Source organism: Desmodus rotundus, chromosome 2 (genome assembly GCF_022682495.2).
Source record: "Desmodus rotundus isolate HL8 chromosome 2, HLdesRot8A.1, whole genome shotgun sequence".
NCBI lineage: Eukaryota > Metazoa > Chordata > Mammalia > Chiroptera > Phyllostomidae > Desmodus > Desmodus rotundus.
Genome location: NC_071388.1, coordinates 158102109 through 158127021, shown reverse-complemented (window position 1 = coordinate 158127021; position 24913 = coordinate 158102109). Strand labels below are relative to the sequence as shown.

The following is a 24913-nucleotide window of genomic DNA, read 5'->3' as shown; positions in this document are numbered from 1 at the left end:
GAAAAATAAGTTGCACAACTAGACTTTTTAGAATTGTTTGTTCCCTGTTCCAATACGGTCCTGATCTTCCTCTAGCCATCTTATTCCAATTCATTATATTAGAATGCTAAGCCTTTTAGTTACATGAGCAATAAACAGCAGAACCACAGAGCCAGAAATGCTGGCAGCAGAGCCACCACTAATAGACACTATTATATCTCCTTGATCCCAAGATTCATTCACCATGAGGTTGGTACCAGAATCAGCCAGGGGTCTTGGCTGCAGTCATCAGAAACCAACCAAGATCATCTGAAGTAAAAAGGGAATTCACTGGCAGGAATCCAGGGGCTCACACAGTTGATGGAGAGGCAAAGAAGCCAGCCTGGACAATGGGACCCAGGGGCACACTGGAGGATCAGACCTGGCTCCTGCTGTGCTCATGACTCCACCTTCTCATGTTCTTGCCCGGCTGGCTCAAGAGTCTGGGGCGCACTAGCCCGGCAAGGCCTCTTGTAAGGGCTACTTCATGGCCACTCTGCAGTGGAAAAAAGGGAGGTGGCCCCTACCTCCCACCTAGAGGGTGAGGAGATTCCCTGAGGTAGATGAGGGACCTGAGAGCAAGACAAGATCAATGGTAGAGAGCCAAAAGTTCTGGTGCCACACACCTAAAGTGGGGACCATTTTCTATTTTATAGCCATGTTTTCCTACCTAAGCAGAAAAATGTGTGACAGAAAACCACCTCTGGTAAGAGTCATAGAAGAGGCAAAGGTAGGACAAAGCACCTAGTGAGCAGGGGCTGGTGTGTGAAAGGGATTCCTTTCTGAAGGAATCTGAGCTTCTTCGCGGGCCTGTGGCTGGAGAATGGCTCCTCAGTCCTGCTTCAGCTTGGAGGTTGCTGTCTACAAAATGCATCATTTCTTATCTCCTACAGGACTTCTCCACCCTGGGGGGCAGTGAGGTGGGTAGGGTAAGCGTGGTTTGGGGAAAAGGAAGGAAAAAATAAAACAGCAGAAGAGATGCTTATTTCAAATGGGTCATCCTTCCCCCTGTGAATCTTATGGGTGGGAGAAAACATATAGTCAGAATTAAGGAATTTCATGGTCCAAATCAAGTCCAATTAGGAACGTGCAGTAATGCTTTGGTATGTGGAACAGCTAGAAACAGTGTTCTGCATGATTTATGTTGTACTCTGAGGCCCAGCTGAACTTATATAAAAGCAAGCTTGGATGAGGAGAAGGCAGAGGGAGCCCAGGGGCTGGTAATAGTCAACACAGGGACCACCTAGGAGGTGAGATGTGAGGGACTCAAGGGCCAGCCCCCTCCTGGGCTCGGTACCAAAAATGACAGCTTTTGGGGGCAGGGGGTGGTAAAGTAGGGATGTCCCTCAGAATGGTTGTGACAGGGCTCTTGGATTATTTTCAGTATTCCAACAAATCCAGCCAGAATCATAAATAGGCTAATTAGATCTTCAAATTTCTTTCCTTTGGCCTGAAATAAACTCACTCAACGTAATGCCGTTGACTACAGCATGCTGGTGGGTGAAGCCCTTGAGGCAGTCATGCCTATACTTAATCACGTGGAAAAGTTAATTTTATTAAATAAATTATACCCTTGGGAGAAGACACAGATTTCAATATATATTATCCACAAGAGAGAATAATATAAGGCGTTATGAGTGGCAAAAATGTTGGGAACACCTGGATTCAAGCATTTTGACTGCAAAATTGCAGCCAATGAGATGCAACTGTATTTGAAAAGAGTGGATTCATTAGCAAAGAGACCACAGAAGCCTCATTCATTCATTTGACTAACCAAGAAAGAGGCAATGTTGGCTGGGTTAAGAGAAGGGAGGCCTATAAAGGACCAGATGGCATGCTCTTTGAACCTGGGAGACCCCAGAATGTCCTTAAAGTTCTTAGAGATTAACAGTAAACAAGGAGAAGGGGGGGGCAATAAGGAATGGCAGAGATATATGGTTAATAATGATTTCTACCTCATCACTGGGTCTTGCCTATCTAAATCCATACTAGACAACTCATATTCCTAGTGGCCACAAGATGCCCGTCAGTCATCTGGCCGTCTTCAGTTAAGGCGGTAAGCAGTGCTAGAACTACTGCTATTTTTTGACCACCTCCAGCATACTAGGGGCTGGGCTACCTCATTGGCATATATTACCATATCTTCTCTCCACAAGTCTGCAAAAAAAGGTTATTGTTCCTATTTTACAGATGAAACTTAGGTTCTGGGAGTAAGTACCTTGCCCGAGAGCCACAGCTACTGAATGCTGGAGCCAGCTGTGAGCCTCTGGCTCCAGAGCCCATGTCACTGTCCTGCACAGGCACTCTGGAGCCTGGGAAAGACACTGCCCTTAGGCCTTCTCCACGCCAACCTCTCAGCTGAGTCAAGTGTGGCCAATGAGGGTTGAATAATCACCTTCTGTGCCTGGTACTGGGCTGCCTTCAGTAAAACAGACAGAAAAGTGGCTGATGAAGGTGAGTAAACCCAGTTCTCTCTGTGTGTTGGGAACAGAGTGTGCTCGCCCAGGGGAGCCATGAGCAACAGAGAGAAGTGAGGGTAAAAGGCTGCAAGGAGGAGGCAGGGACTGAGACACAGGTGGAACTGGGGTTGGCACTTGAGGGGCTGGTCTTAGCTTGAGGCACAGTTCACCTCAACACACTGCCACTGGGTGGGATAGCAGGGGGCTGCTCAGGGCCTGTCACCCTTGGGGCAATGATTTTGTAGCATGAAGTTGCCATTTTGTTTAGTCCCCAACACCAGTGGTAAATTCCCATTTGCTGTTAGATAATGTGTTATATGTCTGTTAGCTCAAGTGATAGAAACCATTTCAAAGTTGTTTACTTAAACCAGGAAACATTGGTTTATTTGACAGAATAGGTTGGAAGGAAGAGCGGGCTTCAGGTTTTCCAGGGCCTTAAGTCATGTAATCTTAAATCCGGTAACCTTGTGTGCCTGCAGTCCCTCCTTCCCTCCATCTCCAAGCTCTGCTCCTCTCTATTCACTGGCCATACTGGTTTTTATTTTGTACAGCCTTTCTCTGCCTGGCTGTGTGGTGGTGCTGAGAGTGTAAGGTGGGAGGGTGTGACACTGGGGGTGGGGGCAGCCATGTCTAAAATCTCAGGCCTACTTTGAGGCATGTATCCTACTCTTGACCAATCACAGTGGCCAGGGGGAATAGGTGATTCTAATAGACCAGACTTGGGTCACATAGCCAAAGTTTTGACCAGGAGTTAGCATAATTTGCTAGAATGCCTCATCAAAACCACAATGAAGTGTGTGTGTTGGGGACAATCTCCCAAAGGGAAGAAGGTGACATAATCAGAAGAAGTAGAGAAGAAAAAATGCTGGGCTGACAACACTAACAGTTGTAGGTTACAGTGTCCTTATGAATATCACAATGTACAATAGCAGTGAGCTCCATGAAACGGTCTCTCTGAAAAATGGCCAGACGTCTCATGACATAGGAAAATCTTACAAATGCTCCTGACTAATGACTACCAGGGTGCACATCAGAGAGAGTTGAAAAGAAAAAAAAAAAACAGTGGAAAGCCAAGGCTGCATCATGTTCAAGTGTATGGAGCTCATTTATTTTAAGATGTGCAGTTCTCTTTTAATTATTTATAATACCTCACAGCACACTGTAAATGGATCCCAGTGTGTCTTGTGAGAATAATGATGTTGTAGGACTAACAGGCCTCACTCCAGTCTCTGTTCTCCAGATCCTGTGAAGAGGTGGGAGAGAAGAAGCGCAAGTTGATATTCAGGTCTGTTTATATGCTTGGAGATAAATCTTTTCTATGCTGATGTGTGCAAGGGGCTGTGGGCTCTGGAAAAACTCTGCAAACCTGGGTAAGTTACATTGGGTCACTGAACCTCAATGTAAAATGGAGACGATAAGACTCTCCTTGAAGCTGGTGAGGGATTCATTCATTACTGTGTTCAAAGTGTCAGTTGTGCTTGTTGAGCAGTTACCATGGCTGTGTGATGGGTACCAAGGATGCATCACTAAACGGCATGGACGGGATCCCCGCCCTCAGTGGGGGAGATGGATGAGAGGAAGTGATATTCAAAAGGCCCCATGGCACAGGATCGGGTACACAGTTGGTGCTCAATAAATGTGAACTGCCTTCCCTTGACTTTCCCTGCCAATCCATTCACTCATCTTGTCCTAATCTAAAGATGATGGCAAGTCTCTTAATTTCTTTGAGTCTCAGTTTCCTCATGGGTTTATTGAGGGTTTTATGGAGACTTTCTGATGTTTCTTCTTGCTCTAAAACTCTGAAAATCTTTGGTTCCTTTTCTTCTTCACTCAGGGCTCAGAGAAGGGGCTTGTTAAAGGGAATCTCATTGGAGACTATCACTTGAATCCTGTCTTTGAAGAGCAGCTTCATTATTGTTGTCGAGCTGGCCTTATACCATCAACCTGACCCTAATATAAAGCTTGTTAGAGACATATTGCTACCCCACCCCACCTAAAACATTCTCAAAAAGCACCTCCATCAACAGAAAGGCACATATGAGTGATTTTATAATACGCATAAAAGGCAGTACAGTTATAATAAGGGATTTCACTCAGATAGATTTGGGTGGAATCACAGCGCTAGCTATGGGATTTTTGACAAATGATTTAACCTCTTCACACCTCATTTTCCACATGTGTAAATGGGAATAAAATAGTCTACTTCATCCCTGGCTGGTGTGGCTCAGTGGACTGAGTACTGGCCTGTGAACCAAAAGGTTGCAGGTTCAATGTTCAATTCCCAGTCAGGGCACATGCCTGGGTTGTGGGCCAGGTTCCCTGGTTGCGAGAGGCAACCAATTGATTTATCTCTCACACATTGATCTTCCTCTCTTTCTCCCTCCCTTCCCCTCTGTCTAAGAAGTAAATAAATAAAATCTTTTTCAAAATGTACTTCGGCAGAGACACTGAGGATTGAATGATAGCGTATGGGTGGGTACCTGGTGTGGAGTAGGTATTTAGTAAATGGAATACAAGCATACCTTGGAGATACTGGACATGTGGTTCCAGAGCACTGCTATAAGGCCAATATCGCAATACAGCAAGTTGTTCCTCTTTCTGCTGGTGAAGGGTCTTGCCTTCAAGTCACAAAACATGCAATGTCTGTGAAGGGCACTAAAGCAAAGTGCAAAATGAGGCGCGCCTGTATGCCACCTTGAGTCAGGGAGTGACTGCATGTCAGTTGCAGAGTGCTCAGTGTAGGGGCTTCTGCCAGAGAGCGCCTGCAGGTGGTTCTAGATTTGCACTCTCAGGCTTCGTGCATTTGAAGTGAGTTTAATACATAATATTTGTGCATTCTGTATATATGTTATTCTTTTAGCAGAAGGCTGGGGGGCAGGGGGAGGAGACATTGAGCAAGTTAACCAAGAAATGTGGTGCTCCCCTGTGAAACAAGAGGGCTGGACTTGGTAACCTCTAAGATCCTTTTTTTACTTCTAAAATTCTATAATTCAAGGCTTTGTTGAAAATCTGTGGGAGAATTTGCCAAAAAAGAAAAAAAAAGTCTTTTTTGTCTTACTCTGCTTCACTCTCTCTTTCCACACTGGACCTGGCAGGCATCCTTCGCCATCACTGACCTCTGCTGTCGTTAGCCTCATGTCTTCACAGAAAATCTCTTTTGTCCACTGAAATGTGAAAAGGTGTGGTTTACAACCTGACAACTCTTTGATTTTTAATTTTTGATCTCTGAGAAAGTGGTTTGAACTCACTTAGCATGATCATGAGAAATAACAGAGGCCCTAGGTACCTTTACCACAGAGACCCAAGAGTTTGTGGCCCCCTGAGCCTGAGATTACTCTGTGAAGGTCTGAAATCGCAGGCGCATATTGACACTGCACAAGCTCTTAAATCCACAGGAAGCCGCTGGTGCTCAAAGGAGAGCAATCAAAAACCTAAATTAATAATCATGTCAATAGATTTTGCTAAGGAAGGAAAGAAAAAATTATCATGCCTGAGGCTATTGGAAAAAAAAAAAAGTTCCAAGTAGCGGGGGAGAAGTAATAAAGCATTCAAAGGCCCACTTTTAAACGTTGAGAGCGAGTGCGATATTACGGCCTTCTTCTTCTACCAACCCATTGTGGCAGGAATCCGTGGTTTCTGAATATGGGGACATTCTCTCAGCTTAATTGACTCAAATATCCCACTGCAAAGTCAAAAGTCTGAGGGACTCTGAGTGTGAAGAGAGCAGTGGTTTTCCCTGCCGTACCCTAGAGATCTCAACTGAGAGAAGTCACTTTTGAATGGCTTCCATGTTTTGGGTTTACATCTAATGACATTTTTCATTATGGCCCCGACCCTACATTAAGATATTTTACTTTTAATCCACCTGTAAGGAAGGAGCCAGGCACAAAGCAGACCAAGAACTACCCGAATACTATCCTCCTCACACCAGCTAAGGCTATTTTCTTCAAACTTAACAAAACCAAACCATTTCTCTCGCCATTTAAGAGAAATGGCTAACATTTAATTGTGACATTTTAAAGTTGTACAAGTGTTTTAACATCTACCCTCTCCCCGCATATTTAGTCTCTTTAAAATGACAGAAATACACCAATCACAGGTTTAATGGGTTTCATAAGTTTACCCCTTCAGTTCCTATTTGCACGCCCAATATTCCTCTGAAACACCAGATAGACCCAACAGCAAATTTCAGACCTGCAGAGTTTAAAAGTTCAAATTCTCTGAGCATTCTGAGTGGCAGTGGTACTTGTCCAAAATTGGTACCTCCCTGTAGTTGGGGCACTTTAAATGTACCAGTGAAAAAAGATTTTTTCTCCTTCAAGGGGAAGAAAAATCACTCCTCCAACCCAGCAGATCTGGCTGGGAGGTCTTTCGTCCTGTGCCGTCTCTTTAGGTGTATTGTTTGGCAGTGGAGCAAGGGAGACCAAATCTGACCCCAGTCACAGGAAAGGAGACAGTGATGGCTACAAAGGGCTTGACCGAGGGCAGCTGAGACACTCCTTTACCTCCCACACCCAGTATACGTGCCTCACAAAAAAAACAACAAAAATACCAGTCCACAAAATCCAAAAGCTCGAATTACAAAATCCATTCATCCAGGGTGGTGGGAGGCAGGAAGGGGAGGTGGGAGGGTAAATGGCACAGGGAGAAAGAGTGTTCAAATCACTCCCAGCACAGGGGCTGGCCAATGCCAGGAAAGAGCTGCAGAAAAACCTGTGGTCCTTTCAGACTCACAGGTGTTAAAAATCCCCATATTGGTGTCAGGAAGATAGTGCCTTAGTGGGCCAGAGACAAAACCCCCAATTCCTCAGAAGGAAATATGCAGAGGGTCCTTGGCAGAGTGGGCCCTGCCTTCCCTGGTGGGGAGGTGAAGAAGGAAAGAGCCGCACAGCCTCCTTTCAATCCCCCTCCCCACCACCCCCCAGCAGATGACTCAGTGGCCTGGAGCAGCTTTTAGTTTGGCAGGAGATGAATGTGGTGAAGGGAACTTCTCTGAAGAGATTGAGCTACTCAAGTTAGACTGCAGGTAGACCGTCCCGTGGAAGAGTCTGTTGCTTAGGAAAACCACCAAGAAGATGAGGCCCAACTAGAAAAGGTGAGCTTTGCCAAGGGTCTTTGCCTCACTGGCGCTGATAATGAATGAAGGAATGAGGATAGAGAAGAGTCAGCCCCTGATAAAGTATGAGGACTGCACTGCCCTGAGGAAAGCCAAGGGCAAACCAATTCTGAAGTAATAAGGCCAATTCCTCTCTATGCTTGACAATCTCTGGTGTATTTCAATTCCTTTACTGAACTAACAACATTCATAGCAGTGGAGTGAGTACAGAAGGGACATATGCAAGAGACTAACCAGCTGACCAACAAGGTGGATGGGAAAGAGACTCACAAACACACCCTGGATGAGGAAAAGAGCCCAAAGCAGAAGGTTGAAGAGCATGTCAGAAGTGATTTTGATAACACTGGGGAATGGGGAGGCTTCTACCCTGCTATTGAGTTGGCCAAAAGGTCTGTATGTTTTTTTTCCGTAAAACAAAAGACACCTTTTTCATTTTCACCAATAACCTTACTGATCTGGATATTTTGAATATGTCAGCTATCTCCTGCATTATATAACTTTGTTCTCAATTAATGTCCTGATTTGATTGCTACCATCTTCAACTGGTCTACCCAACCGTGGAGCATCGTCCAGTGAGAAATCTCCAGCGAGAAATCTCCAGTGAGAAATCTCCAGCATGAAACTTCACAAACCACTTTTGACACATTGGATCAGTCACAGTACCTTCTCCATACACTGCATAAATCCTTTTTTTTTTTGGTGTTTCAGTTGTGTTTCTACTGCTCTTGAAATAATAAAGCATAATATGCCAAATATGTTGCATATCCTCTTCCATCTTCAATGTTAAAATGGCTACACAAAAATTCACCGATTTTGATAAATTTTTTAAATTCACACTGATATGACAGCTGTCATAATACAATCTAACAAAATTGTTTCAAATGAAGGTAAAGACAACTAAGCACTATTAGAACCACTGTACAGAAAAAACTAAATGAACATTTTGGCCAACCCAGCACACAGAGGAGAGAGAAGCATCCCAATATCTTTCATCATGAAGAACCTGGCAGCTCTGAGGCCTGGCTCCTGCCCAGCCCCTCACCCACCATGGGCCATCTGGGTCCTCTGTGCTGGACCAGACCCGCAGGCTGCCACCGGGACACTTCCAGGGCTGAGGCCACTGCGCCCGCACTGGGAGCCCAGGCCATGAGGGGTGGTGGGAAATTGACGGGGGCAGAGTCTCCTTTTAAAATATAAAGAAATATTTATTTATATCTATAAAGAAAACACATATAATATATACACATGTATATATATGTGAGTATGTTTATGTGTATATACTATATTATACATTTATCACTTTTGTCTCTGGGTTCACTATAATTTGGATAATGGTTAGATAAAAAATATCTACAGACAGCCATGAGTTTGAAGCATATTTTAACTAAGCTAATACAGAAATAAATCCTCTATGGTTTCATGTTTAGGAGTTAGTTGTTTTCTTTTTTTTACTTGTGTTAGTGTAAAGTCAACAAAACCAGTGGAAAAAACCCATATGTACTATTGGAAAGGCAGGTGTGAAAAGCTGTCTAATGGTTGGCATTACTTTTCTACATCACAAAGTGCCCCTTCAGCAAATATACCAAAATTCTAACTTTGTGGACATTGGGCAAACTTGGTAAGACAGAAAACCAACCTACCCACCCATTAAAAAAAATCCAAATTGAGTTCTAAAGCTTTTACTTGTGTTATTTACACACAAAGTTAAACATTTGGATAATCAACTGTCAAAACAGAGTAGCAGTTCCTGGAAGAATTATTTTCCATGAAGCTGCAAAATATCTGATTTTGACATCACAATTAATTTCACATAATTTTAGATTTAGTTTAAATCAAATTTAGATTTGATTCAGAGCCATCAGTAATTAAGTTTCACGAGCACACAAGCAGAATCCCTGGTGCCTGGCAGAGTCTCCAGGACCACTGAAACCAAAACTTCCACTGCGTGGTCTTTCTTCAGGGGCAGCGCCGCTCTTTAAATTAAGAACTTTTCATCTCACAGAAAAGGAAAAATAATGAGCAATTTCTTTGAGTCATGTATCTCTGTTGCCAGAAAAATAAAAGACATTGAATTTTTCAGTAACATACATTACAGGCACCATTTTTGCTTTTATGTAAAGTATCAATTCCACATGTAATTGCTGAATATTTTCTAAATTAAGAGCCCATGTGGTGAGCGGGTGCACACGAAAAGATAATCAGAAAAATCTCGGCATTAAAATATAGTCTCAAGTAAAAACACATAAATCACTTGGGTAGGGCCCAGCCTGCTATGAAAGTGCTGCTCGTAGCTTCGTATTTCTGTTGATTCTAGTGCAGAGGAACTGAAAATCCACTGGGCCTGTGATCTTAGGTCACAAGGTAAAGGCAACCAAAACAAATAGCTACAAAGACCAAACAGAAAGCAACATAGAGATCTACTATTGGGTTATAATAGACTATGTACCAGAAGAAGACTTGCATTCTAGTTTCTGCTTTCCACTCCACTGCCTAGTGAATTCACTCTGGCAGAGGTGCTACTTTCCTGGGTGAGGATAACAAAAGCTTCTCTCCCTCAACAAACACCGTGTGATATCTGGAAGTAGTTTCCCACTCTCAGAGCAGCAACTCTACTTATTTCCTTATTCAGTTGCTTGTTCAGAGAATGTTGCTAATGAGGTGACAGCTACAGGTTTTCTGATCACCTGGGTCTGTTCCATTCCCCACAAATGCTACCTCGACTGCTGGCTGGTCGCTTCACAAATGTCACAAGGGGGCAGGCCTGAGAGCGTGCCTGTGCCCAATCCAATCTCACGTCTACTCCTGTAAAAGTACAAAGGTGTGCAAAAGTGAGATTGGCTCTGCAAGAGCTCAAGGCTCTAAAGTGCAGGCAGGTGATATAGGTGAGCAGACTGTTCAACCACACTGCTTCTTTCTGTCCTGAGCTTTCAGATGTGAGCTGGGTATAAGAACAGGTACTTTTTTGATCCTCCATAAAGACAGACACGCTCGAGTGACTCCTGAGACTCTTCTTGGCTCAGGACACAAAGAATCACTGGAAGTAAGACATTACTCACCTGGGATGCATACTCAGTCTAGCAGAAACATTTGCAACCTGGGGACATGCTGGAATTTATGTGTAAGGCTTATTTATCAGCTTTGCTCTCTGTGCATGTTCCTAGAGCTGTAGTCTCCAACCATGGCTGCACATTAGAGTCATCGGGGGAACTTTAAAATAATCTTGATGGCCAGGCCACACCCCAAAACAATTTCCCCAGAATCTCCAGAGGTAGGACCCAGGCAGGGAGCTATTTTTTAAAGCTCCCCGGTGAGCCCGATGTGCAGCCAAGGCTGAGCAGTGCTGTACTAGAGGGGTAACAGTCAGCAGCATGGACCTGGGACTCAGGAGAGGAGAAGGGCGGAAATGTGCTCAGTTATGCTGACTTGTTGAAAACGTCCCAGATTGCTAGAGTAACTGGCTTATTTCAGTTTTCCTGTTAAGGGTCCGAATCAAAGGCAGACAGCCTAAAATGACTCATCAGCAGCTTGTTTGGCTGATGATGATGTTGGAAATTCTAAGTTGCCTTTTAACTTAAACTTATTGACTTCTTCCTTGGAAATACTATAACTATTAAGAATCAACTTACAGATCAATAAAAGGTCTCGTTAACCATGTTAACAAGTGTGAATGGTCTAAACCAACACCCAATCTGTGATTAGATTACTTATATAACCCTGAACTGAGAATTCAGAAAACACTTAAAGGAAGAAAAGCGACACAGACAGCTTTAAAGAACGGTATTTCCTTAAAGGAATGACAAGTAATACATTTTCCACATTAATTTATAACCACCCTTCATCTCCATAGGCTCAATTAATAAAAGCTATGCATAAATCATATGAGAGATCATTAAATCAACCAGTTCACAGTGCTGATTGGTAAATAAAAATAGCACTTCATGAAAATGGTAATGGGTATACAGATTCTGGCTTCCTTTTAAAAAGAGGGAAAATGCCTTTATCTATAGCTTTGGAAAGATATCCACACCTTATCCACTTTAATTTAAAACATTTTCCAAGTTTGTTGAAGGGAGATAGACCACAAAAGAGAGCCCCACAGAGGGACCATAATCTTGGATGAAAAGTTTAAAATCTAATACAAAATTCAGATTCTTTTAATTAGCCAGCAGCTGGGAGCATGTATAAAGACGTCCCAGACCTGGGTGTTAGGACATTTTTGTTTTGGTCCAGTTGTGTGTCGTTGTGTGAACATAACTACAGGCAGCAGGAAAGAAGGCAAGACAGGCCGAGGAGAGGTGAAAACGGCTCTTTGAAAGGGTGCATTGGAAACAAAGAAAAGGTGTTTCATAAATTAGCTCATTTTCTGAGGTTTACTTTTTGTGTGTGTAAAAGGTTTTCTGTCTATGAAAAAGAGCACCTTCAGATAGAAACGTTTTCTCTTCATCACGGGGCCTGAATATAAAGTCGGGCTATCCTGCTTGCTAATTGTGTGACCTTGGGCAGCGGAAGAATAATGGTACCTTCTTATACAGAGGTTGTCTTATTCAAGATATTGTGTGACAACACTTAACCCAAGTGCAGAGTAAAATGATCAAAAAATACTCATTATTGTTATTACTGTGAGTTGACATCCTAGTACAGGTCTTGATTTTTCTACAGAGAAATGCAATTCTTACAGAAATGAATCCCTCAGAGAAAAGGCCTGGGTAAAGATGTGAAGAGAGACCAGTGACCCTAAATAAAATGAAAACTCACAAAAACAGTGCCTCCAGCCTTGACCTGTCTGTCACCCGCTTTTCTCCTGGAGAACCTGGATGTAGCCAAAGGCACAGTGACGACAAACTTACAAGTGGTGCAACGTTACTCATGACCTGTGGGGGAGGTCACGGAGAAAGGGCTCCGCTGCTGAAGGAGAGCCTGCGCTCTCTCCTCCAAACTGTTCCGTCTGGTCAGGACTCGGTGGAGACCAGAGGAGGAATGAGACTTGGTTACCGCTCTCAGGAGTCCGCCAGTCTGGCAGGGGAGACCAGCGTTAGTTACGCACACAAGCATGCTGCAACACTAAAATTAGAGCCCTCTGAGTTCTGTTAGGCCGCGGGGTAGGGGCTCTGCAGGGTGGAAGTCCTGGGGAAGGGGGCGCAGGCCCGTTGGGCTCCCAGTTCTCAGGCCAGCTTCGCTGTCGCGGAGAGGGTTTACGTCTCCTGTCTCCTAGTCAAGCCTTTACTTTTGCACCCTTTGAAGTGAGCTGTCGCTGAAAAGGGTCTGTTGACCTCTAGAGAGTAAGCTGCGGAGGGCACTCCTTGGGAGGGAGGAAGAGAAAGTCCCATTGTTCCTCTCCCCCGGGCTCCAAGGGAGAAAAACCACGATGACAATTGCTTGTTCTTAACCGAAGGTTTAACTATTGAACACTTGTGGCTGAGTACTTACATCCTTCTTCTGGGGGACCTGGGAGTCACAACTCCTGCTGGGATTTTTATTTTTTAAAGAAAAAGATGAAAGAAGAAGTAGAGGAAGGAAAGGGGGTAAGGTCGGGGCAGGGGAATTACGAGTAAACGAGAGAGACGGAGGGGACCTGGCGAGCCCTCACTGGGCGCCCGAGCATCAGGGCCGTCCTCCCAGCAGCTGTCTCCCCGCAGGTCAGAGCAAGAGTGGAGGACGGAGGGTCAGCGTCCCTGAAAACACTGTTCTTCTCAAACTCGACTCAGACCCACACACTGTGCCCCAAAGGCTATCTCGTTCTATTTTCTCTCCAGAGTCCAAGAAAGGAAGAGGCATTTGTAGCCTAAATTTCCCATCTCCACCCCAGCCCTTCCCAAACTGCTGCTCTGAGTGACATCAGCCCTGGAAGCTCCGGTCCCTCTACTTTCTGAGGCTCTTGCCGACTCACTGGTATTGCGGCTCCAGCCTCTGCCAGCCTGACCTGACGACAGTCCTAGAGGCTCTTCACACTTAGGTTGCAAGAAAGAGCCTTTGCTCTGGCAGAGAGTTTGTTTCTCCTTCTGAGAAATGGACAGAATGCAATTTATAAATCAACAGGCTGCCTTCCAAACATTGGCTTATCTAACCTTGGGATACATATTTTACATTAGAGTAACATGATGCTTGGCTTTGGGGGTTGTTTTTACTTGTGAATACACATCTGTTGACTCTTTTCCACTGCATATTTTTGTTAATTTTGTTAAAATTGCCACAAAAGATTCTTGCCTGTAAAGATAGCTTATGAACATATACTATTACCATCAAAAGCATCATATTATTGTGCATAGCTAGCTTTTGTGATATATAAAGATTAAGTTGCTTAAGTAAAATTGTAAGAGTTGAGCATAATTGAAATTTGCAGAAGAGGCTGCGGCCAAACCACAGGGTCAAACGATAGTTTGGCAGGGATCTGGGGACCCTCCCCACAATCTGCATCAGTACACTTCCACGGCCACGGCAGTGGACACAGTCTACATGGTAGGAGCAGTGGGTCCACAGTGTAAGCACAGCTTCAAAGCTAGTCCCTAACATCTGCTTGTGTGAGGGTCCTGGAGCCAGCATTGGCTATAGCTATTTGAGAAGCCATATTTAGAGTTTTCCGTTTACTAAGGAGATGCAGAGAGAGAAGAAAATCCAACTGACTTTTGTATTAAATCATTGAACAAACATTAATTAATATCTACTAGTGAGCGAGGAGCCCTGTTAAGATGTTATGAATAAGGGCCATTTATAAGACTCCAATACCTTAGCCTGTTTGTAAGACCTGTCCCTTGCCTGCCTCTCCAAGCTTCGGGGACACTATGCACCAGGTGGAGCAGACTTCCTCCAGTCCTTCCAGCCCCTTGAATGTTCCCTGCTTTCTGTTTTCTCCAAGGTTTTGCACCATTCCCTCTTGCCTATAACACGCCTCTTGCTACATTGTGCAAGACTAATTTCTACTTACCCTTTAAGTCTAAGCTTAATTGTAACTTTCTTAACCCTTTGGACTAGACCATGTTCCTTTGCTGTATTCTCCCACAGCCTTCTGAACTTCCCCCAAATAATCTCTCTCATGTTTTTAATTTTTAAATGTCCTTCTCCTCTTCTGTAAATTTCATGAGGGCAGGGACACTGCCTTGTTTACAACTATGTCCCAGTGTTGTATTTCATGCCTAGTACATAGTAGTTGTTTCCAGTTTATTGAATTATTTAATTGAATAGAACAATCTACAAGGGCTTCTATAATAGGAGAGGGGGAAAATTAGATAAGAGCCACAGTGCATAATTATCCCAAATTAAAACTTAACAACAGCTACAAATACAACTAAGAAAAAAATTCCATACTAAGGCTTGCCAGTTTCTGGTTCTGCTAAAATTTAGTAATATCATATGAGTTTAAATCCCTACCTACAGTCATTGCTAGGGTTGTAGATATTTAGCTCCTCTTCATGAGAATGAATGAGAATAACTCAAGCTCTGAGTACTAAATTTTGTCCTATACAGTACAAGCTTATACATACATGTATTTTATCCAGGGATATAGCATTCAGGTTTAACTTGGCTTTTCCTGCACAGGCAAGCTGTCTGGAGCGTTAACCACGGTGAGGTGACAGCAAGGGTCTCTGGCAGACCAGAGCTCGCACCACAGTGAGAGAGCAGCCAGGAGTTCTGTCAGTGAGGGCTCTGCACGCATTTACTTGTCATTGATTCCGCAGACCGTGCTACGCTCTGAGGGGAAACTACACACCTACAGTTAATGCTATAAAGCATTAGCAAGTAAAATAATAGTGTACAAAAATACACCATGGTCAAGCAGAATTCCAGGATTTCAACAGACAACAAGTCCATTAATGTACAATACCAATATGCCACACTAACAAGACAGTTAAAGTACATGAAACCATAGGGTCTAAAGTAGAACTTTAGTTCTGTGGTTCATCTAAATAGACGCAGAAATAGCTTTTGATAAAATGTAATACTCTTAACTATTATCAAACTAGAAATAGGAGATAATATACTTAATGTCATCAAATTTTTAAAAATTTATAGTAAAATTCATGCTCTGTGGTGAAACTTCAGAGGCATTCCCATTAAGGTCAGGACCTAGACAGCCATGCTCACGAACTCTGCTTGTGTCCAATGCTATGTTGAATCTTCTAGACAGTGCAGGAAAGAAGGTTAGAATTTGAAATGAAGAGATGCATTTTTCTTTTTTTGTAACAATATGATAGGCTATATAGGAAATCTGAGATAATCTGCAAACTATTGAAACTAATAAGACTTTAATAAGTTGATACTCAAAATCAACATACAAAAATTAAGTGTTTCCATATTCCATTAATGACCAATTCAAAAATATAATACAAAAAATCCTCTTTACAATAGCACCAGAAAATATGTGTGCTAGCCTGCCTCCAAGATGGTCTCCAGTGGTCTCCCCTGCCCCCACCCTTCCTCCTTCCTGGTATAATCAGTAGAATACCACAGAAACAACGAGTGTGTGACTCCAAAGTTGGGTCATATAAGATATTGTGGCTTTAACAGTTTTCTCCTTGGATCCTTTTTGGGTGGAAGCCAGCCACCATGGAATGACGACACGAAAGCAGCCCTAAAGAGAGGCTGACGTGGTAAAGAACAGAAGGCTCTTTCTAACAGCAAGAAACTGAGGCTCCCTTCCAGTAGCCACCCTGGGAGCAGACCCTCCAGCCCCAGTCCAGCCTTCAGGTGCCTGTGGCTCTGGCTGACATCTTGACTTAAATCTCATGAAAGACCCTGAGCCTGAATCACACGGCTAAGCTGCTTCTAGATTCCTGGCCCTCAGAAACTATAAACTGTAAGATAATACATGTTTATTGTTTTAAGCTACTAAGTTGTAGGGTAATTATTTAGGAAGTGATAGATAAATGATTTTATATACAAAGTTTAAAAACAGGTACTATTTATGCTTCCATATATATAAGCCTTTGTGGGATCTGAAGCTGATTCAATTTGGAGGACCCTCATTAAGAAAAAGGATGTAAGGAAAAGAATTTAAAATAAAAAATATGTAATTAGGCACAAATTGAATGTTAATCTTCAATAAGAAAAAGCACAACAAATTATACATTTTTAAGTGCTGACAAATGCAAGCTTTATGTGACATGAGAGCCTTCATAAGGAAATGGAGACCCGAAGGAACGGTGAATCTGAGTGTTTTTATGCTCAGTATGATGAAGAGTGCAAAGTGATGGGAAGATGTAATAGGACAACACTGAGCTAAGTGTAGTAAACTGGGGGAAACTGTAGTAAACTGAGCAAGGCCTGTTTAGTCAGACGCCCTCTCTGTCCCTTCTCCTCAGAGGTCAGGATGCTCCTTTCCTCCGGGTACCGGGAGGGCACCTCTCTCTCCGGGGTGGCTTTATGACTTGCTCCAGCAGAAGGTCAGAACGTCCTTCTTGCACATTCCATTTCTCAGATTTCTTTGCCTTGAAATAGTCTACATGCCACGGAGCCATACTTTGGGGTAGTGCACCCTGAACCCCATCGCTACACATATAGTAAAAAGATGAAAACATGCTAGGGAATGAAATGAAAATTCAGGATAGTGATTACTGTAGGGATAGAAGAGGGAGGACAGGATTGGGACAGGGAAATAGGAAGAGGTCAACAGTACTGCAAATTTTAAAAAAAACTTGAAGCAAGTAAAGTAAGATGTTACAACCTATTACGGGAGTGGTTTTGGTACTATTTTCTTATTTTCTAAGTGTTTGGAATGTTTGTCATAAAAACCAAAGCACTAAGTATTGTCACTGGCAGCGTCCCCACTGTGCTCACATAACTTGGAAAGGCCTTGTCCAACCGAAGAGTATGGTTTACAAATCACCAGTCTTTCGGTTTGGTGATGCTGATTCTCCAGTTCTTTGCTGCTCATAGTTTCTCCATTTTACACAACCAACAAGTCTATTTTAATTGTCTTTATATGAATAGTCGCTTCTACAGTGACAAGCTCTAAAAACCCATGGAGTAATTAAATTCAATCCATAAACTTTAAGCTTGCCCTGGATTTATGGTCTAATTCGAATATGAGTTTCTTAAAAACAACAACTTTTCCCTCATGCTATGTAGAAATTCTGTAACAAAGTCATTTCTCTATTAAAGTGCTACATTCTTTGGAAGTGTTGCTACAGATCCAAGGCTTCAGTAAGCTTTCCAGGCCCTGCAGGCGATGCCCCCGCCAGCTGGGGACTCCACAATCCCTGCAAGGTCTGTTTGGTCAGATCCTCCTACCTACTCTTTGAGACAAGTTTCACAGGTGAACTACGCGAATATTTTAGCAGTTAGTTCAGAGAAATGAATGAAAATTGTGGATAATGCAGTGAATATATTAATAGTGTGGATATTTAATACATTTCAAGAAAAGTAAAAGTTATGTAAAATGCAAATTTTAGCAGCAATTAGAGTGTTTACTGTATTTGCCTTAGGATGCCTTTGGAATCCTTTAACAGAAAATGTTTGCTGTGTTTCCAATACTCTCTCACAGGAAATTACTTTCGATATTATTTATTTAAAACAGTACCACCCAGCAGCTGAGGAGAGGATGAAACTTCACATACAGAACAGCTGTTCTGTTTGTAAAGTCCAGGCTAGCCCTTAAAATAATGCTTTAGTAAAAGAGACCTAATTAAAATTAGTCTGCTTGGCACCCATTTGGCCACTCCTGTCTCCTACTCCCCAAAACCCATTTTTGGTCCCAGACAGGACAGTCCTGTGGGCCCAGGGACCCTGCATGCACAAGAGCCCACTCTCTGTCAGGCTGACACATGTCCCTCCTATCCTTCCTGATGCAAGCTTGAGAATATCCCAAGTAGGTATTGTTCATGCAGTCTTGTTGAGAGAGGGTGTGGGCATATTAATTTTATCTCAGAAGTATCAAACAACGCACGCACACACACACACACACACAGAGGCCTTCTCAGATACCCTGCAGTGGTAGAACACTTTGCAGTTGGAGCAAAACCTTCCCTCTTCACATTTAATACTTGGAAATGCTTGAGGTTTGAGGAAAACATTTTCATTAAGCGTTTGATGTTGTGAAGGAGCTCCAGGCAGTGGAAGGCGGCTTCGGTTCACATTTCGGAAACTCCTCAGGATTTGGGAAGAGGAGCTAATGAAATGTTTCCCTGTTGAAAGTCACTTGCGGGGAAATGAATCTTCTAAAATTGAAGATGTTCCATTTTAAAGTGCACAGTAACATTAAGCTCTTCCCAAGCGCCACCCCCTTTGTGGAGCTCGCATACTAGTAACCTCCAAGCCAATCCTGAGAAACGGGCCTGCCGAGTCACAGGTTACTAGAAGTTATTGATAAGTCCAGAGACTGAAGAAACCTAGCCTTTATTTGTGAGCTAGCAATATTAAAATGAAAATGAAAAAGTGTTCACTCTTCTAATACTAACCAGTTATCTCATATCTAGCTACCAACTACCCACACGTTCATCCAGCACTTACTGACCACCCATCGAGTTGCAGTCGTTATGGAAGGCTGCGCTGGGCACACAAACACAAGCCAGTTACGGATTTGGCCTCCCAGGAGACTAAACTCTGAGGTATAAAAAATATTTTTAGTGGAGTAATATATCAGAGAGAATGGGTCCATTCTGGATTTTTATAATTACTTCCTAAATTATTAAAATACTTTTATTTAGAATTTTTGTTTCTTCTCCTCTCAACTTTAAGTTCTCCTGGTTTGAAGGTGTTGCCACCCAAGAAAGGCATGCTTCCACCAGGGGACGCAACAGTGGCTCCACCGAACGGGAAGACGAGGCTGCCGCCTGGCATTTTGGGCTTCTTATGCCACTGAACCAGCAGATAAAGAAAGGGATCACTCTTGAATGGATTGATCCTGATTCAGGGCTTGGGGGCTGCACAACAGGGGCAAAGAGGACTCTCTGGAACCTAGAACATTCTTTGCGTACCTCTCAGTACTTCCATCCAAAAGTAGAAGTTAATGAGAACCTACAGTAAGCAGAGAGATGCAGAGCCAGTGAAGATTCAGACCATTCAGGAATGAGGTTTCAGTTACTTTGCCTGGGAAAGATTCTCACAAGCTGAGGTCTTGGCTGAGGTATCAAAGAGTAAGGAATAAGTAGATTATAAGTATCAACTATGACTTTATTCCATTTCATTTACAGTAACAAGAACTGTAGCTGGCGTATGTATTTTCTTCTTACCTTCTCTGTGCACAAGTATGTATATATACAAGCACATTAACTTCTTTTCTCTTTCCTTCTTGCCCTAATACTATTGTTATTCTCAGCTCCACAATCTTTGTGATGATTGGATAAGACCTTACAAGTCATTTTTTCCCTTTGGTATATGACTCCCTTCCGGGTTGTGCCACCAGTGGATGCAGGCTGGAGACTGTAAGAGTGGAAGGGAGAAGGTGGGACTTGCTTCTTCCTGTTTGCTTCTTATTCCTATCAACACCTCCAGAGCCCCTGATTTTCACCCTGGGAGCAATAGTTGACTCCAGCAGTCACAGTTCCAGTTTTCAGTGTCCCTGTGTCACCAGAACCAGCCTGACAGCATCCCCACAGATACCAGCACTAGCTGGATAGTGACCCTACTCGGAGGTCTGGATTTCAGTTTTGTGAGGCTCCTCTTCCAAGCTTGTCTTAACAATCACAACTTCTTCTCTTTGATCCTCAAAGAGGAACAGACTTAGGAGTGGTAGCTGTTTCCTAAGGTTACCATCTCCAGGACACATTTGACTTTTCACTTAATATTGGTTAACATCTAGAGTTGTTAAATCTCTCTGCTAAAGTAATTGGTGCGGTTTCTGTCTCCTGACTGGACCCTGGCTAATAAAATGAATACTACTGTCTTTCCAAAAGCCATTCTACCCCTTCCACAATGCACAGCAGTCATGCATTTGGAACAGATCGCCTCTGTCCCTGATCCAGGGATGGGCCCTAACAGGTCTAAGTCAGAGTAACTCCATTTCCTTCCTTACAGTAATTCGCACACACAGCCCAAGCATCAGTCAATTTGCTTATAACATTCCTATTGCCACAGGGATTGGTTAGGGGTAGTCCAATCAAATTTTGAGACAAGAAAGCTCAATCTCCATGTGAACAGAGTTTTATGTAGATGTGAAGTCTACAACCCCGCAGCCATTTTTCCACCACAAGAGAAACCAAACTGAGGGCGAAGCTAAACCATGCAGGCTAGCAGAGTTAAGGAAAGTGTAAAGAACAGCCTGAAGTCCTGATGAAGTCATGCTTCAGGTCCTCAGGACATTTCACTTAAATGAGCCAATAAATCCTCTTTATTGTTTCAGCTACTTTGAGTTAGGTATGCAGTTACTTGGCCAGCAAAAGCCTTACAATGAAGTCATCTTGTAATTAAGCATATGTGTGATTATAAAGGACTATGCAGGCTTAGATTAAGAGGAAGGTTTATATACATGCATTAAGAACTCACAGGTATATAACCCATATGAGGTGAATATGGTAAATATTAAAGAATAACTAAGTCTTTAATCTTTGTTTGGGTTTTTAAACTAGAATTATCCTTTATTTAAAACCTGTCTCCCCTCTACACCTTCAAGATACCAAAACCTTTATTTATGGAGTAGGAAAGGTTTTTCTGAGTTTGTTCTTTGTGATCATAGGACATAGGAACCTGTTTATTTTCGGTTGTTTGGTTGGTATGTCTGATACCCAGAGCCTTTGGAGCACCTGCAAGTTCAAATTAACCACAACCTGGAAACTACTTGACTTCCATTAGCTTTTCCTTCAGCTTCTTAGGCTAGCATGTTGGTAGGCCACGTAGGAGGAAAGGACCTGTGGATCTCTTTCCTAGAACCCTGAGATCTTAAAACTCTCTGCCCTCCTTCTCTGGTAAAACATTGTGAAAGCCTCGGTCTCTTGCCTCTGACTCTTCAGTGAGGAGCAAAGACACCAATACTAAGAATGGCCTCTCCCATTTGCATAGTACTCAAGTTTTCAAAATACTTCATACAGATAACAGTTGGGACATCCAACTCCCTGGGAAGTGGACAACAGAGTTAGGTTATCGACACTTTATTGACACTGACAGCCAGGACTCAGACTGACATATCCTTCTGTTTGTCCCCAGGCTAGCCCAGCAAAGTGACCTGAACATAATTATAGGTGGTCAGGAAATGCTGGCCAGTGAATGGAAATGAAAAACAAGAGCAGTCAGCAGAGCAACTTTCCCTACAACATGGTCAGGACGGTAGAGCTGAGTGCTAGGAGGAGGACAAGGACCAGAACCAAGGACTCCTGGCTGTAGTTCTTTGCCCTTTCCCTAGATAAGGCTATGGCCAACTGTGAGGGGAGGCTCTAATAGCCTGGAAGGTACCTGGGGGAGCAGAGAAGCTCCCCAGGAGTGGAGCTGGTCAGGGACATATTCTCACAGAGAAGGGCTGACAGTTCACCACCTAATCGAGCCTCCATAAATTCTTTTTCTGACAAAGCTGACCATACAAACATGTCTTCTTCCAGCTACTTGTTCCACACATGGGGCTCTCTCATGAAGGACTGTTAAGACACCAGGCCTCTGGTGTCTCACATGTTAGCTTACAGAATTGGCTATGGGTATTTTTTAAAAAGGAACCAGAATGGAAAGGGAACATACAAGATAAAAGTGATTTGGAAGTTAAAAAACAAATGATGGCCTTCACTCATCCTGCCTACATCTAATGGTGCCTGGAGGGGGAAGCAGAGAGAGCACTGTACAGGGAGTCTGGGGGCCTGGGGCCAGCTGGGACTCTGCCACTGATTGTCACGTATCTTGAGCAAGCTGGTAAGTTTCTGGAGTCTTCACTTCCTTTTGTAAAATAAAGGTTGGTGTACTCATAGATCTCTAAAGACTGTTCCAGCCAAAGGATTCCAGGAGGCAATGGGCATGGTAGAAAGAGGGTTTCTGTTCAAAACTTGCCCCTGCCACTTATCATTTGTTAAACTTAGGACAAATTCTTTTAAAAAATAATTATCTTCCTATTATTAAAGTACAATATACATATTGTAGAAAATGTAGAACCTAGAAGTAAGAATATTGAGATAGATAACAAAGACCTCGCATAATTCTATTGCCCAGAGATACTCTTCCATAGTATTTCTTTCCCTAACATAAATCAGGGGTTGGCAAACTTTACAATCCTTTGGCCAAATGTGGCCCACTGCTGTTTTTCTATGGCTCATGAGCTAAGAATGGTTTTACATGGTTGAGGGTATTGACTTCTGGTCAAGATGGCGGTGTAGGCAGACAAGACTTGCCTCTTTCCACATCCACATCAAAATTACAACTGAAATATAGAACATCAATCAGAACTGTCAGAAATCGAGTTGAATGGATGTCTGACAATTACAGAATTAAAGAAACCACATCCATCCAGACTGGTAGAAGGGGCACAGATGGAGAACAGGTTGGTCCCACCCACATGTCATGGCTAAAAATTCGGGAGGGATATCTTGGGAGTGAGGAGTCCCCACCCCACATCAGGCCCCCTAGCCTAGGGTTCCAGTGCCAGGAAGATAAGTCCCCATAACTTCTGGCTGCAAAACCCAGCAGGGATTAAGTCAGTGGAAGAAACTTCTGGAGCCCCAAGCAGTTACACTTAAAGAACCCACACACAAACTTACCTACTCAGACTCACTTTCTCTGAGCTCCAGCACGGGGGTACCAGCTTGAAAGTCACCCGTGGTATACAGGGATGAACTGATGTGTCTGGTATCAGGGTGAGCTGAGGCCATTGTCCCTTTTCTAAATCCTCCCCACACAGAGCCAGTAAGCTGCTGCCATACCTGAGACTCCATCAACTTAGCTAACACTGTTTGACCCACCTTGGAGATCCCCAGAGACTCTGTCCAACCCAACTTACAGACTCACCCAAGCTGCTTTTCTGTATGAATGGCTGGTCTTGGCTCATGCTTCACAACTTCCTAAATCCTCTCAAACAAGCAGCAGCTGGCTTCAGTAAGTCCCAGGCCTGACACTAGCAGCAGCCACCCTAGATTCAAAGCTTGGTTTTGCCTGGGAATCTCCAAGCCCAGCATAAGTAGCAGCCATCTCAGACTGCTTTATAGCTCAGGCAGGGTAGCCCTGGGCAACACAGGTGAGGGCTGACCTTGGCCTGCACTACCTGGGAAACCCCAGGGCCAGTGCACCCAGTGGACAGCTACAGACCACATTGGAGCACCACCACCCTGTCCCTGCACAGCTGATCCTCCACAGAGGGTGGAGGTTGGTGGTAACCGGTCACAGTCAACCCTTGCAGGTGATGGGCTGGAGTAAATCCTTCCCATTGCTCATCTCACATACTTAGACAAACTAAGCAAATAAGAAGAACAGAGACAGAATCATGGATATGGAAAGCATGTTGATGGTTGCCAGATGGGAGGGAGGATGTGGGGGAATGGGTGAAGAGATGAGGGGATTAAGAAGTACAAATAGGTAGTTACAGAATAGCCATGGGGATGTATGACGCTGAAGTGCCAGATGATGCAGATCCCGGCCCGCAGGATCTGCTTGCTGTTGTGGCCGCAATATACAAATACACGAGGACTACAGAGATCCTGTGGAGGAAAAGGGAGGGCGCAGCCACTCCCTCAAGAGGAGAGCTCTCCGACCCTTGCCTTGATAGGCTTTTATTGTTTTTCTAGGCCCCTTACATCAAAGAAGGTCCTCCTTTACTATGCAAAGGTTTGTTCTGGGTGGTTATCTTTTGCAGACAAAGGAGAGGGTGTCGCTGAATACATCAAAGGAGGATATTTGCAATGTAAAAGGAGAAATGGTCGAAACCAGGTTATGCTCCATACCTGGAAGGTCTAGTTCAGATTTTAGGAAGATAAAGATACTCAGTAAACATTTGCTGGCTCAGGGTGAGGGAGTTTTAGCAAGAGCAAGTCTCATAGCAGTCTAGGTACAATGCGGGCCTGATTTCCCACTGGAGAACCTATCCATGGACGTGGGTCCTGCCCGCCAACCTCGCTCCCCACTGGTTTTTCTGAGTGGGGGCTGAGCCACATTTCCCACGCTTGGAACGGTTCCCCACAGATGTAAAGTACAGAATAGGAAAGGGAGTAGCCCAAGAACTTATATGCATGACCCATGGACATGAACAGTGGTGGAGGGATTGCCTGAGGGAGTGAAGATGCTAGGTGGAGGAGATGCTAGGCAAAGGAGGAAAAATCAGGACAACTGACATAACATAATCAATAAAATATAATTAAAGAATAAAAACAAAAGAAATAGTAAATGGTTGAAAAAATCAAATGAGTAGAAATATTTTGTGGCACATGAAAATTAAAGGAAATTCAGTGTCCATAAGTAAATTCCACAATTGGAACCATGCCATGAT

The 24913-nt window shown here is 43.5% G+C and overlaps 1 protein-coding gene and 1 pseudogene across 12 annotated transcripts in view; both read right to left on the bottom strand.

Moving 5' to 3' along the window:
* The window catches only part of MYO3B (myosin IIIB), a 440217-nt gene that overhangs the window by 76207 nt on the left and 339097 nt on the right, over positions 1-24913 (bottom strand). The window lies entirely within an intron of this gene.
* LOC123479817 (etoposide-induced protein 2.4 homolog) lies at positions 7411-23306 on the bottom strand (annotated as a pseudogene).